Here is a 17,513-nt window from a genome sequence, read left to right as displayed (position 1 = left end):
CGAGACAGGTCCTGAGACCGATGCCCTGTTCTCCTTGGGTCACTACGCTCAGCTCCCTCCTTTTTACATGCCCAAGTATGTTCATCCAATCAAAACCCTCAAAGAAGAGATATACTGAAAGAAAATATCCTTTGTTCAGGCTATAGGAGTCCTCGCCTTGTAGGAGCTCCTAGTTGTGTTGTCTTTAGTTGGTCAGTAGTTCAGACTACTACTTAGGGCAACCTCTTTGACAGTTCTTTTTAGTTTGGCTGTGTTGGAGCAGCTGGTTAGTGACTCGCTTCGGATCTTCTATTAAATGATGCTAGGCCTATTCCTTGTGGATGTCATGCCTTGGTTCTGTCCAGGGGTAGGGGGAGCATTGTGCTGAGTTTTAATATATATTTGTGTTGTATCAATTTGATGCTTCTTTGGTTGTTTATGTGCAGATATGTTCGTGGGTTCGACAAACTGAGTCGTCCTATCCCGTGGTCGCCAATGAAGGATGGATTTTAGGCCCCGGAACATGCCTAAAAATAGGAGAAAAATATGGAAATGCGGGGGGAAATGCTCAACCACGAAGGCGGCAGCTCGAGCGAGCACGATTTTAAGCGTCAAGTACTTGACGGGCGTCCGTACGACACTCCGAGAATTTTCATAATTTTTCCGTGCACCCATGCCAGTCAGTGAAGCTGCAGGCCTGTCCGAGATGTTGAGACGAGCTCACAGAAATTTTCAGAACGCAGTTCGGAGTTCGCACGCGAGAGTTGGCCCGAAACCAGCCGGGGTGCCCAAGAGGGGGCCCAAAATTGAAATTTCAAAAGGTGCAAGAGGGGGGGGGGTGACCTTTGGCACCCCCCCACAAAAAAAATCGTGGATATGGAGGGGGGGCGGCGGCTGAAAACAGCCGCCGAAAAAAACGCGACCCCTCCCCCCCAATCGATTGCAGGGCTTGCAAAGAAGCCATAGTAATGAACCTCCAGGCCTGATCAAGACGTTGTGCCGATCAAATCGCTGGTCTCCGCTCCCGCAATGGTGGACTGGTTGGAGAGAGAGAAAATCAGTCTTTCTCTCTCCTCCCTCTCTCTCCTCTTAGCCCCCGTTCGTGCTTGAAGGAATAGGATGGAGATGGACGGCCGGATGGATGCCGATTCTTGACGGGATGAAAGAGCAATGCAAAACCATTGTAGATTGCTGATTCCAAGCAGAATTCATGGCTAGAAATCAATCGTGGGACGTGCCAAATTTAATGAAAAAACCCGCAAGACACGGTAATAATTGTTTTTACAAAGAAAATGGTCTTTTGATGCGAATTTGGTTGATAAAAATGTGTTCATATGGATTGAGTTTTGAGTATGTCGTGCTTTGAGTTGGTTTCTAGCTGTTCATCATTTAAAAATCAGGAAAACATGTGTGGGTTAGCAGAAAATAGGGACCCGAGACACGAAAAACCATAAAAATAAAGGAAAACAAGGGTTTTCGGGCATATAAATGGGGAAAACCGTCGATACACATCAACTAATCTTTCAATTTTGTTGCAAATGAACTAAGGGCCACAACCCACAAACTGGTTTTTCATTTTCAGCAATTTAAAAAATACAAGAAAATGAAGAAAATGACGGGAAAATGATAAAAAAACCATGAAAAATAGGGGAAAAATACATTTGGGGCTACGAAAAATATAGGAAAATAGGATTTATGTTTGTTGATGTATAGCAAGGCTGGGGCATGAAGTTATGCTTCAGTTCAGCCTTGTTTATATGTTTTAGTGCGTGTTTCCTTCCTTTCTCCACATAAAATGACAAGGAAACCCTAAAAGAAATGAATGCAATGATGCACTATCAACGGGGAAGGGTAGAGTTGTGGAAAAAATGGTTAAATGCCGCTGAGCATGAGGGATAATTTGTTGATTTTATATGCATTGCATCTAGGACGGAATAATAATGATAAAAATTAAAACCTAGTAGCACGAAGATCACTTCGGTGCTAGGTGTTGCAGCGAAGCACAAAGCGGTTAGAAAGAAAAGCATGAAAGAGATATTTTGCACTTGCACGCTGCTGGTTTTTAAAATGTTTGAGCACTAGGCATCCACCTCTTTGCATGATCATTTAGAGGAAATTAAAAGTATCAGAGTCAGCTCCTGGATACGCATAGCAATTGTTTTCAGTAGGCCCTTGACCCACCGTTGAGAGCGTGAGGTTCCTATGCTGTAGGCTAGTCGTGGGATCATAAAGGGGAAGTCAAGTGAGGAAATGGTACATTCCTGGATACGTTTATTTGGTACCTTGAGCGACGTCTGTGCGAAATGTCTAAATGTTGAGCGGCGCATCGAGGGGCCAATCCCCAAGGTGTAGGAGAGTCGCAGAGGGTTGACGGCATTCAGCCGTAGGAGGAACCCCATGTGTATGTGATTCGAGCCTTTTGGCTATGTGGAAGGGACTCCCTCTGAGGAGCAATATTGGGTTAGGATCAGTTGGACTACAACGTATTACAAACGTAATGTTTAGGAAGGCAGAGATTTTGACAGACGCTCCTGGCCGCGAGGCCGAGGGGTTGTCTTGTGCGTAGTGACGAGGTCCGGCTAGTGCATGAGCCAGTGCCGGCCCGTTTTTAGGTCCATCAGTGGTGCGTCTGCCGGGAGCTGCTTAAAAGTGGCGGTTCTCGAATCCTGGTTTTCTAGGGACCAACTAGCAGTTTATGCCAAAGGATACTGAGATCGATCCGTTATTTATTGATAAGCATCGTCTAGCAGAAATCCAAAAGCAAGAAAGAGACGAGAGAGCTAGGCGACGTGCTGAAATCTTTAGGAGATATTCCCCTAAGCGTAGCGGTGCTGAACCCTTACGAGGGAGTGGATCTAGTGGTCTTAGGACCCCAAGCAGTAAGTTAGGAGAAGGTGGAAGCTCGAGTACTCCCCTTCCTTCTATAAGCCAGTCCACGTCAAGTACGGGAGGTGTAACCCCACCGGTCTTTATTCCTAGTGCAAATCCAATCCGCGTCATGGCGCAGCCTATTGCAATTCCAGCAGGAACGACGGATTTGCCGGCTCTAGGTTACCCGCTACCCATTTTTAATGGGTTAGTTGAGGAAGATGCGGAACTCCACATTAGGGAGTTTCAAAAGCTGATGTTTAACTGTCGCATTCAAGAAGAAGGGCATTTAATGATGTTCTTCAATATGACTCTCAAAGGAAGAGCTGCTATATGGTATCATGGTTTAGAAGCCGGAACTATATTGAACATTGATGCATTTTATGGAGCTTTTCGAAGGGAGTTTGCCCCTGAAAGGGGTGGGCAATACTGGTTGCGTGTACTCAACGTGACCCGCCAAGATCCACACGAGGATATTCGTGCTTATGCGAAGAAGATAAAAGAGGTCTTCCGTAAGTTGGACACCTCTATTCCTATCCCCGCAGCTGCCCAATTGCAATATTTCCTACATGGGTTGGACTTTAATATCCAATTGCAGTTGAGTAGTGTCCCCTTGGGGGATATAGATACTGCCATTACACGAGCACAAGAGGTGGAATCCCGACTACAAGCAGCCTATGCTTCTCGAGGCAATTCGAATATGGGTTTAGTATTGGGAAACAATATGGCAATAGCCAATGGCAGTAGTGGCCAAGGGATAGCGATGGCTAACCCTAATGGGAGAGGGAACATGATGCAGAATGTCCCTTTATTACCAGCTCCCCCTAGCATGTCGATGCCGACGGGCAGTCAAATGGCTCCAAGTAGTGGAGGCCAGGCGGTCAATTCTAATACCATGCCTCTAGCTCAACAGCCAGTGCCTAATCGAATTGTTAGGCCGATGGAACGACATGGAAATGACCAAGGCTATGAGTCGAGCTCTTCCAATGTTCTTGGCGAGGTTAAGGACATGATGAAGCATTATACCGACATGATTACGGAGCAGTATCGACAAATAGCCGTTGATGTCAACTTCCTTAAAAAACAACAAATTTTGATAGGAAGTAGATACCCAGAGGAGGGTGCGCCGTCGAGGTTTAGTTGTAAATGGTGTGGTGGGCAGCACTATCCACGAAATTGCCCAAATGTTAAGTGCGACATTTGTGGAAAATCTGGCCATCTAGCAGCTACTTGCTGGAGTAAGATCAGTTCTCTCCAGCGTGGTAGTCGGCAACCAGGGCCTGTTAATCATCGTGCCCAAGGAAATGATTCCCAGCCAGAAAATGGGCCTAAACAAATACTTCAACGACCAAAGACTACAGTGGAGGAGCTACCAAGTGGTAGTGGGGTTAGTTTGATTGAGGCTGTACGCGTTAACGATGCTGAAACCTCTAATTTGCGAGCTGTCCTTACAAGAGGTAAAAAGGGTAGAGAAGCCGACATGGATAAGCCTGTCGACGGAAACCCTAAACAAGGCGGCAAAGGAACGCAAGTTTTGGATCCTGCCCTAGAAGGGGGACCTTTGAAGCCCGTAGAGAGTAAAGCCGATAAGGAAGCACCAAAGAAGAAGGTGAAAGTTAAGAAAGAGGCAATAAAGCCAGTTCAGCGACCTAAAGAGCGGATGATTTGGCGTGAAAAGCGAGCTCTATCGAACTATCATGAATTCGATTTGGCGGGTTCTCTTTGCGAAGTCAAGCCGGATGTGAACCTTTTGCAGCTTATTAAGCTTTCCCCAGGAGTACGTAAGGAATTTAGAAAGATCCTACGTACCGGGTATATCGTAGAACCTTTGGGTATTGCGCGAGTTGGTGATGACTGGTTTGAGCATGCTGAGAAGCATTGCCCAAGGGTTGCAGCTTATGTTGATGGGATATTAGTGGATTATGCCATTGTCGACACAGGATCATCTGTTAACATTACGAGTTCTGAACTGATGGAAAGGTTGGGCCTTGCGATCCAAAAAGATACCTCCACAATTCTCAGAATGACAGATGATAGTTTGAGACAGCCGGAAGGCTGCATTACTAAGGTCCATGTCACTGTTGCAAATGTAGAATGCCTGTTGGACTTTAGGGTGATTCGTTTTGCAGGGCGGCCAAGTTACCAAGTATTACTTGGACGACCTTGGATCTTGCAAGCGGATTGCCAAGTGGATATACCTGCCGGTCGATTAATATTCGGCAGAGGTGCCCAGCGTGTGGTGGTTGATGCTTATCCTGAGTCCCCGCAGAGTGAGAGAGCTCCTCTATCTTCTACAGAATTGGAGACATTAGAAGATTTATCTGCTAGTGAGACATCATCGAGTGATGAGTCCAAAGAGGGATCCACCACGGAGGACATCTATCAGATCACTTTGAACGAGCCGATAGAGGCCCAAGATCGTATAAGAGATGCAGATGTTATCGAGCTAGACCTTGGTACGCTTGATGATTCGCGGCCAATCAAATTAGGGTCCATGCTCAGCACAGCAGAAAGGGAGGACTATGTGGCCTTGATCCAGGAATTCCGTGATATTTTTGCCTGGAGTTATGATGAGTTGAGAGGCATTCCTCCTAGTCTTGCTGTTCATACAATTCCGTTGAAAGAGGGCAGTTATCACTACTTGTAACTATTTATGTCTCCTAAGGATACTTCTTAAGCAAAAGCTAGGAGGAGCACAGGAAGAGCGACTACCACTCTCAATGATTAGAATCACTATTATATCAACCATAGTGATTAATATCGAAAGAGGAAGTCTTGAAGCTTTTTGGCTATATTTTTTTATGTAAATGCGGGAATAGATGGTTGTGCTATGATTAGGCTCATGATGAGGGCTACCTTATTGCTAGCTTTTTGTATAAAGTTCTTAAGGGACATGAGTGATATTCTATTCATGAGGTGTAACCACCCACTTTTGTCCACTATACCTCTGAATGTGAAGGTTAACTTAAATAGCTATATACTAAGTTAGTCCTTCCTAAGTAGGTCACTAAAACCTACACCTAGCTCTGCTCCTGCAAGAGAAAAAAAATGCAACTTGGCATCATCCGTTGTAATTTATTTTTATTATTTATAAAAAATAATGAGAGAAAGAAAGGAATGAAGGAAGCAGAAGAAGAAGAAGAAGAAGAAGAAGAAGAAGAAGAAGAAGAAGAAGAAGAAGAAAGAGAGAAAGAAGGAAAGGAAGAGAGAGAGAGAAAAAAACAAAAAAAACAAAAAAAATCATTTGTGATGTATGAGTGTCATGAACACTACATCTAGAGACTGTTAAGTCTCTAGCCCTTACCTGCTTCATGCACTTAGGGCACATCAAGGGCAAAACATTATGATAGACTTGTCTCCCTAAGTCATGCACAATACCTCCACCTTCCATGAACTGAGTCCTCAAGTATGGGACAACACCTTGGGCTTGCTTGTGCTTTTGACCCAACTCCTAGTTCCACTACCACTTGCACAATGCACTTCACGATAAGCCATACATATCCCCTAGATAATGCACATGTTATCCCCTTATAGGTACATTTTACAGTTGTGTATAAAAGTCAAAAAGTGTGGGAGCTTTCGCTCACAGCTTATTGCTCAAGTGTTTCAAGCCAAATGCTAATGGCTACCTCTCCCATAGCCATATGTGCTCTCAAGCCTACAAGTTTAGTTAGCTTACCTCAATGTCTAATCGAGTTCTACAATTCGAGATACACCGGTAGCTCTATGATTCGAGATACAAGTTCAAGCAAGCTCAACCCTCCACCTTCAAGCTCTATGCTCCATAGCCATGTGTGCGAGAAAAGAGAAGAAGAGAGGAGAAGATGGAGAGATTCTCCACCATGGTACCTCACCCTCACACCCTCACACACTCACTCCCTCACACTCTCACACTCCCTCTCTCAAGCACAAGAAATCAATCAAGAAAGAATAAGAATAAGAATAAGAAGAGCCACTCACTCCCTCACACACTCACTCCCTCACACTCTCACACACTCTCTCTCAAGCACAAGCACAAGAAAGTAAGCAAGAAAGAATAAGAAGAAGAAGAAGAAGAGCCACTTTTTCCACACACCAAGAATGAGCTTCTCCATTCACTTTTTGACTTTTATAAATGCCCTTATCCCTTTGGAAATCCATCCCCTTTTTTACATCACTGACCATCTTGCTAAGGTCCTTTTTTTCTATTCCCTTCTATTTACATTATGCCTTTACATATGCCCATCTACTCTTTAAAACTTGCACAGTAGGGAGCTTGATGCTCTTTTACAAAAAATTGGTGCGCCTTTATATTTTAAAATGATCATTTACCTTTGCCTTAACTTTTAGGATTTCCCTTGCACTTTTGGAAATTTCTCCTCTTATCCTTCTGTCTAGCCACCTTTTTCTACTTTTCTTTACATTTTTGAATTTTCTTGAATTTTCTTTTGCTCCCTTTTTCTTTGTCTTGCATTGGTGTTAACATTACCCCCTCCTAGTCGAGTGCTAGTTCCGTGGCACTTGTGAGGATTTATTGATGAGGGATAGGATGATTGAAGGGTGGTTATGTGGGTTGATGATGGGGGCTTTGTGGGGATTTGACATGGGAGAGAAGTTTTCGAAATGGTTGAGGTTGTGGAGATAGGGGCCTCCAAAGTTGGTGGTAAGGTGAAGCTCGTCGATCTCACCTGAACAAGAAGAGAGTGCACTTCTTGGGGGTATGCCTACCTCACCGCGCTGTGCATTATGTCCATGCCAGTGGAAGTGGGAGATGGGTCGAACCGCATGGGGTGTTGTCCCACACTTGAGGACCTAGTTCATGTATGGCAAAAGTGTGGTGAGTGTAGCTTAGGAAGACATGTCTAACCATATGTGAGTGTGACCTCCCTAGGTGTGTCCTGCCCTTGATGTACCCAAGAATGAAGTGGGGGCAAAAGGGCTAGTAGATTAGGAATAGAGATAGCCAACCAAGGCCACAAGACATGCCTAGCTTGAGGAACCCTAGGTGCAGTGATTGTGGCACTCATCAAGTGAGATGTGTTTTTTTGCTTTCTATGTGATTTTCCTTTCTTTCCTTGCTCTTGTCTTTCTTTTTTCTCTTTTCTTCTTATGCTTGTTTCCTTTTTCTTTCCTTTTTTTCTTTTTCTCTTTTTTTTTTGGATGTGCTTAATGAACTAATCATCAAATTCATGGTCGTGAGAGGAGGAGGCTATTGGGGGCTTAAGCGATTTACTAAGGAGGTTCCTACCTTGCATATAGTCCTTTAGATTCATGTGGATATTCAGAGGAGTTTTGATAAAAATGGATGACTACACCTACTGAATCAGCTATCGTTCATGTCCTCTAGCAAGGCCATGCAAAAGAATGGGAGGAAGGTGGCTTTCATCATGAGCCCTTGACATAGCACAACTATCTATGGCAACATTCAAATAAAAAAATAGGAGCGGTAGGTGGTATTCATGAAAGGTAGGTTGTTACCTAAGAAAAACTCTAAGTAGCCTAAGGTATTTACAAGTTGTGATAAAAGCAGGATTGGGGCAAGAAGAGGATTCACTAAGGAAATAGGAGATGGAGGGCCCTAGGCCATTTTCAGAGAATATAAGGGCTTCCTCCGGCTTAGTAGCATTTACATTGTATATTTTAGGGAAATCGTAACGACCATGGATGTTGGAGTTAAAGTCCACCCCTACCCATCTTGGATATGGCATGTATGTTGGGTGATTTCTCTCATAGGGTAGGGTGCTGCAAAATGACGTCCGTGTGTTCACATTCCCGTCCCAAATTCTCCGCCTCCACTTTAGCTACTATGACTCGTACCCTTTGATGGTCTTAGGCACCTCCATGACTTTGTCTTTTAGTAGTCTTGTGCCTCTGTCCCCCACAATGTTGGATTCTTCTCTATTTCTGTGCTCCACTAATCCCCAAGCCTTCTGCCCATGCCCATCACTTCCTCTACCACTTTAAGGGATAATACTTGTCAAGATTGTGGGAGAGAAGGAAGGAGTCTCACTTGTAGCTTTCTCACTTACACAATGGGGGAATACACACAAAGGTGGAGGCTGAAAACAGTTTTCCTCTTCTTAGTTGTGTAAGCCAAAAAGGACTCTAGTATAGAGAAATAGAAGAACCCTATATATAGGTCTCAAACCAAACACAACTAACTAAGGTGGCATACTAACTGAGACACGAACTAGAGTAGATAAGGATAGCTGTCATCTAGCTGTTATTCATGGGCGGTGTATCAACCGCATCTGTAGCTAACAAGTCGGTGACATAAATGCGCAACGGTCACCCTGGCATATCACGAGTGGAGCTCGATATCTCAACACTCCCCGTCGAGCTCAATCCCAATTTCTCTGCACCCAATGTGAAGGATGGATTTTAGGCCCCGGAACATGCCTAAAAATAGGAGAAAAATATGGAAATGCGGGGGGAAATGCTCAACCACGAAGGCGGCAGCTCGAGCGAGCACGATTTTAAGCGTCAAGTACTTGACGGGCGCCCGTACGACACTCCGAGAATTTTCATAATTTTTCCGTGCGCCCATGCCAGTCAGTGAAGCTGCAGGCCTGTCCGGGATGTTGAGACGAGCTCACAGAAATTTTCAGAACGCAGTTCGGAGTTCGCACGCGAGAGTTGGCCCGAAACCGGCCGGGGTGCCCAAGAGGGGGCCCAAAATTGAAATTTCAAAAGGTGCAAGAGGGGGGGGGTGACCTTTGGCACCCCCCCACAAAAAAAATCGTGGATATGGAGGGGGGGCGGCGGCTGAAAACAGCCGCCGAAAAAAACGCGACCCCCCCCCCCCCCCCAATCGATTGCAGGGCTTGCAAAGAAGCCATAGTAATGAACCTCCAGGCCTGATCAAGACGTTGTGCCAATCAAATCGCCGGTCTCCGCTCCCGCAATGGTGGACTGGTTGGAGAGAGAGAAAATCAGTCTTTCTCTCTCCTCCCTCTCTCTCCTCTTAGCCCCCGTTCGTGCTTGAAGGAATAGGATGGAGATGGACGGCCGGATGGATGCCGATTCTTGACGGGATGAAAGAGCAATGCAAAACCATTGTAGATTGCTGATTCCAAGCAGAATTCATGGCTAGAAATCAATCGTGGGACGTGCCAAATTTAATGAAAAAACCCGCAAGACACGGTAATAATTGTTTTTACAAAGAAAATGGTCTTTTGATGCGAATTTGGTTGATAAAAATGTGTTCATATGGATTGAGTTTTGAGTATGTCGTGCTTTGAGTTGGTTTCTAGTTGTTCATCATTTAAAAATCAGGAAAACATGTGTGGGTTAGCAGAAAATAGGGACCCGAGACACGAAAAACCATAAAAATAAAGGAAAACAAGGGTTTTGGGGCATATAAATGGGGAAAACCGTCGATACACATCAACTAATCTTTCAATTTTGTTGCAAATGAACTAAGGGCCACAGCCCACAAACTGGTTTTCATTTTCAGCAATTTAAAAAATACAAGAAAATGAAGAAAATGGCGGGAAAATTATAAAAAAACCATGAAAAATAGGGGAAAAATACATTTGGGGCTACGAAAAATATAGGAAAATAGGATTTATGTTTGTTGATGTATAGCAAGGCTGGGGCATGAAGTTATGCTTCAGTTCAGCCTTGTTTATATGTTTTAGTGCGTGTTTCCTTCCTTTCTCCACATAAAATGACAAGGAAACCCTAAAAGAAATGAATGCAATGATGCACTATCAACGGGGAAGGGTAGAGTTGTGGAAAAAATGGTTAAATGCCGCTGAGCATGAGGGATAATTTGCTGATTTTATATGCATTGCATCTAGGACGGAATAATAATGATAAAAATTAAAACCTAGTAGCACGAAGATCACTTCGGTGCTAGGTGTTGCAGCGAAGCACAAAGCAGTTAGAAAGAAAAGCATGAAAGAGATGTTTTGCACTTGCACGCTGCTGGTTTTTAAAATGTTTGAGCACTAGGCATCCACCTCTTTGCATGATCATTTAGAGGAAATTAAAAGTATCAGAGTCAGCTCCTGGATACGCATAGCAATTGTTTTCAGTAGGCCCTTGACCCACCGTTGAGAGCGTGAGGTTCCTATGCTGTAGGCTAGTCGTGGGATCATAAAGGGGAAGTCAAGTGAGGAAATGGTACATTCCTAGATACGTTTATTTGGTACCTTGAGCGACGTCTGTGCGAAATGTCTAAATGTTGAGCGGCGCATCGAGGGGCCAATCCCCAAGGTGTAGGAGAGTCGCAGAGGGTTGACGGCATTCAGCCGTAGGAGGAACCCCATGTGTATGTGATTCGAGCCTTTTGGCTATGTGGAAGGGACTCCCTCTGAGGAGCAATATTGGGTTAGGATCAGTTGGACTACAACGTATTACAAACGTAATGTTTAGGAAGGCAGAGATTTTGACAGACGCTCCTGGCCGCGAGGCCGAGGGGTTGTCTTGTGCGTAGTGACGAGGTCCGGCTAGTGCATGAGCCAGTGCCGGCCCGTTTTTAGGTCCATCAGTGGTGCGTCTGCCGGGAGCTGCTTAAAAGTGGCGGTTCTCGAATCCTGGTTTTCTAGGGACCAACTAGCAGTTTATGCCAAAGGATACTGAGATCGATCCGTTATTTATTGATAAGCATCGTCTAGCAGAAATCCAAAAGCAAGAAAGAGACGAGAGAGCTAGGCGACGTGCTGAAATCTTTAGGAGATATTCCCCTAAGCGTAGCGGTGCTGAACCCTTACGAGGGAGTGGATCTAGTGGTCTTAGGACCCCAAGCAGTAAGTTAGGAGAAGGTGGAAGCTCGAGTACTCCCCTTCCTTCTATAAGCCAGTCCACGTCAAGTACGGGAGGTGTAACCCCACCGGTCTTTATTCCTAGTGCAAATCCAATCCGCGTCATGGCGCAGCCTATTGCAATTCCAGCAGGAACGACGGATTTGCCGGCTCTAGGTTACCCGCTACCCATTTTTAATGGGTTAGTTGAGGAAGATGCGGAACTCCACATTAGGGAGTTTCAAAAGCTGATGTTTAACTGTCGCATTCAAGAAGAAGGGCATTTAATGATGTTCTTCAATATGACTCTCAAAGGAAGAGCTGCTATATGGTATCATGGTTTAGAAGCCGGAACTATATTGAACATTGATGCATTTTATGGAGCTTTTCGAAGGGAGTTTGCCCCTGAAAGGGGTGGGCAATACTGGTTGCGTGTACTCAACGTGACCCGCCAAGATCCACACGAGGATATTCGTGCTTATGCGAAGAAGATAAAAGAGGTCTTCCGTAAGTTGGACACCTCTATTCCTATCCCCGCAGCTGCCCAATTGCAATATTTCCTACATGGGTTGGACTTTAATATCCAATTGCAGTTGAGTAGTGTCCCCTTGGGGGATATAGATACTGCCATTACACGAGCACAAGAGGTGGAATCCCGACTACAAGCAGCCTATGCTTCTCGAGGCAATTCGAATATGGGTTTAGTATTGGGAAACAATATGGCAATAGCCAATGGCAGTAGTGGCCAAGGGATAGCGATGGCTAACCCTAATGGGAGAGGGAACATGATGCAGAATGTCCCTTTATTACCAGCTCCCCCTAGCATGTCGATGCCGACGGGCAGTCAAATGGCTCCAAGTAGTGGAGGCCAGGCGGTCAATTCTAATACCATGCCTCTAGCTCAACAGCCAGTGCCTAATCGAATTGTTAGGCCGATGGAACGACATGGAAATGACCAAGGCTATGAGTCGAGCTCTTCCAATGTTCTTGGCGAGGTTAAGGACATGATGAAGCATTATACCGACATGATTACGGAGCAGTATCGACAAATAGCCGTTGATGTCAACTTCCTTAAAAAACAACAAATTTTGATAGGAAGTAGATACCCAGAGGAGGGTGCGCCGTCGAGGTTTAGTTGTAAATGGTGTGGTGGGCAGCACTATCCACGAAATTGCCCAAATGTTAAGTGCGACATTTGTGGAAAATCTGGCCATCTAGCAGCTACTTGCTGGAGTAAGATCAGTTCTCTCCAGCGTGGTAGTCGGCAACCAGGGCCTGTTAATCATCGTGCCCAAGGAAATGATTCCCAGCCAGAAAATGGGCCTAAACAAATACTTCAACGACCAAAGACTACAGTGGAGGAGCTACCAAGTGGTAGTGGGGTTAGTTTGATTGAGGCTGTACGCGTTAACGATGCTGAAACCTCTAATTTGCGAGCTGTCCTTACAAGAGGTAAAAAGGGTAGAGAAGCCGACATGGATAAGCCTGTCGACGGAAACCCTAAACAAGGCGGCAAAGGAACGCAAGTTTTGGATCCTGCCCTAGAAGGGGGACCTTTGAAGCCCGTAGAGAGTAAAGCCGATAAGGAAGCACCAAAGAAGAAGGTGAAAGTTAAGAAAGAGGCAATAAAGCCAGTTCAGCGACCTAAAGAGCGGATGATTTGGCGTGAAAAGCGAGCTCTATCGAACTATCATGAATTCGATTTGGCGGGTTCTCTTTGCGAAGTCAAGCCGGATGTGAACCTTTTGCAGCTTATTAAGCTTTCCCCAGGAGTACGTAAGGAATTTAGAAAGATCCTACGTACCGGGTATATCGTAGAACCTTTGGGTATTGCGCGAGTTGGTGATGACTGGTTTGAGCATGCTGAGAAGCATTGCCCAAGGGTTGCAGCTTATGTTGATGGGATATTAGTGGATTATGCCATTGTCGACACAGGATCATCTGTTAACATTACGAGTTCTGAACTGATGGAAAGGTTGGGCCTTGCGATCCAAAAAGATACCTCCACAATTCTCAGAATGACAGATGATAGTTTGAGACAGCCGGAAGGCTGCATTACTAAGGTCCATGTCACTGTTGCAAATGTAGAATGCCTGTTGGACTTTAGGGTGATTCGTTTTGCAGGGCGGCCAAGTTACCAAGTATTACTTGGACGACCTTGGATCTTGCAAGCGGATTGCCAAGTGGATATACCTGCCGGTCGATTAATATTCGGCAGAGGTGCCCAGCGTGTGGTGGTTGATGCTTATCCTGAGTCCCCGCAGAGTGAGAGAGCTCCTCTATCTTCTACAGAATTGGAGACATTAGAAGATTTATCTGCTAGTGAGACATCATCGAGTGATGAGTCCAAAGAGGGATCCACCACGGAGGACATCTATCAGATCACTTTGAACGAGCCGATAGAGGCCCAAGATCGTATAAGAGATGCAGATGTTATCGAGCTAGACCTTGGTACGCTTGATGATTCGCGGCCAATCAAATTAGGGTCCATGCTCAGCACAGCAGAAAGGGAGGACTATGTGGCCTTGATCCAGGAATTCCGTGATATTTTTGCCTGGAGTTATGATGAGTTGAGAGGCATTCCTCCTAGTCTTGCTGTTCATACAATTCCGTTGAAAGAGGGCAGTTATCACTACTTGTAACTATTTATGTCTCCTAAGGATACTTCTTAAGCAAAAGCTAGGAGGAGCACAGGAAGAGCGACTACCACTCTCAATGATTAGAATCACTATTATATCAACCATAGTGATTAATATCGAAAGAGGAAGTCTTGAAGCTTTTTGGCTATATTTTTTTATGTAAATGCGGGAATAGATGGTTGTGCTATGATTAGGCTCATGATGAGGGCTACCTTATTGCTAGCTTTTTGTATAAAGTTCTTAAGGGACATGAGTGATATTCTATTCATGAGGTGTAACCACCCACTTTTGTCCACTATACCTCTGAATGTGAAGGTTAACTTAAATAGCTATATACTAAGTTAGTCCTTCCTAAGTAGGTCACTAAAACCTACACCTAGCTCTGCTCCTGCAAGAGAAAAAAAATGCAACTTGGCATCATCCGTTGTAATTTATTTTTATTATTTATAAAAAATAATGAGAGAAAGAAAGGAATGAAGGAAGCAGAAGAAGAAGAAGAAGAAGAAGAAGAAGAAGAAGAAGAAGAAGAAGAAGAAGAAGAAAGAGAGAAAGAAGGAAAGGAAGAGAGAGAGAGAAAAAAACAAAAAAAACAAAAAAAATCATTTGTGATGTATGAGTGTCATGAACACTACATCTAGAGACTGTTAAGTCTCTAGCCCTTACCTGCTTCATGCACTTAGGGCACATCAAGGGCAAAACATTATGATAGACTTGTCTCCCTAAGTCATGCACAATACCTCCACCTTCCATGAACTGAGTCCTCAAGTATGGGACAACACCTTGGGCTTGCTTGTGCTTTTGACCCAACTCCTAGTTCCACTACCACTTGCACAATGCACTTCACGATAAGCCATACATATCCCCTAGATAATGCACATGTTATCCCCTTATAGGTACATTTTACAGTTGTGTATAAAAGTCAAAAAGTGTGGGAGCTTTCGCTCACAGCTTATTGCTCAAGTGTTTCAAGCCAAATGCTAATGGCTACCTCTCCCATAGCCATATGTGCTCTCAAGCCTACAAGTTTAGTTAGCTTACCTCAATGTCTAATCGAGTTCTACAATTCGAGATACACCGGTAGCTCTATGATTCGAGATACAAGTTCAAGCAAGCTCAACCCTCCACCTTCAAGCTCTATGCTCCATAGCCATGTGTGCGAGAAAAGAGAAGAAGAGAGGAGAAGATGGAGAGATTCTCCACCATGGTACCTCACCCTCACACCCTCACACACTCACTCCCTCACACTCTCACACTCCCTCTCTCAAGCACAAGAAATCAATCAAGAAAGAATAAGAATAAGAATAAGAAGAGCCACTCACTCCCTCACACACTCACTCCCTCACACTCTCACACACTCTCTCTCAAGCACAAGCACAAGAAAGTAAGCAAGAAAGAATAAGAAGAAGAAGAAGAAGAGCCACTTTTTCCACACACCAAGAATGAGCTTCTCCATTCACTTTTTGACTTTTATAAATGCCCTTATCCCTTTGGAAATCCATCCCCTTTTTTACATCACTGACCATCTTGCTAAGGTCCTTTTTTTCTATTCCCTTCTATTTACATTATGCCTTTACATATGCCCATCTACTCTTTAAAACTTGCACAGTAGGGAGCTTGATGCTCTTTTACAAAAAATTGGTGCGCCTTTATATTTTAAAATGATCATTTACCTTTGCCTTAACTTTTAGGATTTCCCTTGCACTTTTGGAAATTTCTCCTCTTATCCTTCTGTCTAGCCACCTTTTTCTACTTTTCTTTACATTTTTGAATTTTCTTGAATTTTCTTTTGCTCCCTTTTTCTTTGTCTTGCATTGGTGTTAACATTACCCCCTCCTAGTCAAGTGCTAGTTCCGTGGCACTTGTGAGGATTTATTGATGAGGGATAGGATGATTGAAGGGTGGTTATGTGGGTTGATGATGGGGGCTTTGTGGGGATTTGACATGGGAGAGAAGTTTTCGAAATGGTTGAGGTTGTGGAGATAGGGGCCTCCAAAGTTGGTGGTAAGGTGAAGCTCGTCGATCTCACCTGAACAAGAAGAGAGTGCACTTCTTGGGGGTATGCCTACCTCACCGCGCTGTGCATTATGTCCATGCCAGTGGAAGTGGGAGATGGGTCGAACCGCATGGGGTGTTGTCCCACACTTGAGGACCTAGTTCATGTATGGCAAAAGTGTGGTGAGTGTAGCTTAGGAAGACATGTCTAACCATATGTGAGTGTGACCTCCCTAGGTGTGTCCTGCCCTTGATGTACCCAAGAATGAAGTGGGGGCAAAAGGGCTAGTAGATTAGGAATAGAGATAGCCAACCAAGGCCACAAGACATGCCTAGCTTGAGGAACCCTAGGTGCAGTGATTGTGGCACTCATCAAGTGAGATGTGTTTTTTTTCTTTCTATGTGATTTTCCTTTCTTTCCTTGCTCTTGTCTTTCTTTTTTCTCTTTTCTTCTTATGCTTGTTTCCTTTTTCTTTCCTTTTTTTCTTTTTCTCTTTTTTTTTTGGATGTGCTTAATGAACTAATCATCAAATTCATGGTCGTGAGAGGAGGAGGCTATTGGGGGCTTAAGCGATTTACTAAGGAGGTTCCTACCTTGCATATAGTCCTTTAGATTCATGTGGATATTCAGAGGAGTTGTTGATAAAAATGGATGACTACACCTACTGAATCAGCTATCGTTCATGTCCTCTAGCAAGGCCATGCAAAAGAATGGGAGGAAGGTGGCTTTCATCATGAGCCCTTGACATAGCACAACTATCTATGGCAACATTCAAATAAAAAAATAGGAGCGGTAGGTGGTATTCATGAAAGGTAGGTTGTTACCTAAGAAAAACTCTAAGTAGCCTAAGGTATTTACAAGTTGTGATAAAAGCAGGATTGGGGCAAGAAGAGGATTCACTAAGGAAATAGGAGATGGAGGGCCCTAGGCCATTTTCAGAGAATATAAGGGCTTCCTCCGGCTTAGTAGCATTTACATTGTATATTTTAGGGAAATCGTAACGACCATGGATGTTGGAGTTAAAGTCCACCCCTACCCATCTTGGATATGGCATGTATGTTGGGTGATTTCTCTCATAGGGTAGGGTGCTGCAAAATGACGTCCGTGTGTTCACATTCCCATCCCAAATTCTCCGCCTCCACTTTAGCTACTATGACTCGTACCCTTTGATGGTCTTAGGCACCTCCATGACTTTGTCTTTTAGTAGTCTTGTGCCTCTGTCCCCCACAATGTTGGATTCTTCTCTATTTCTGTGCTCCACTAATCCCCAAGCCTTCTGCCCATGCCCATCACTTCCTCTACCACTTT

The sequence above is a fragment of the Lygodium microphyllum genome, chromosome 22 (genome assembly GCF_053477565.2).
Source record: "Lygodium microphyllum isolate KBCC chromosome 22, Lygodium_microphyllum_v1.1.10, whole genome shotgun sequence".
Lineage (NCBI taxonomy): Eukaryota > Viridiplantae > Streptophyta > Polypodiopsida > Schizaeales > Lygodiaceae > Lygodium > Lygodium microphyllum.
The sequence above is the reverse complement of the archived record's forward strand: the minus strand, read 5'-3'. Positions refer to the sequence as shown.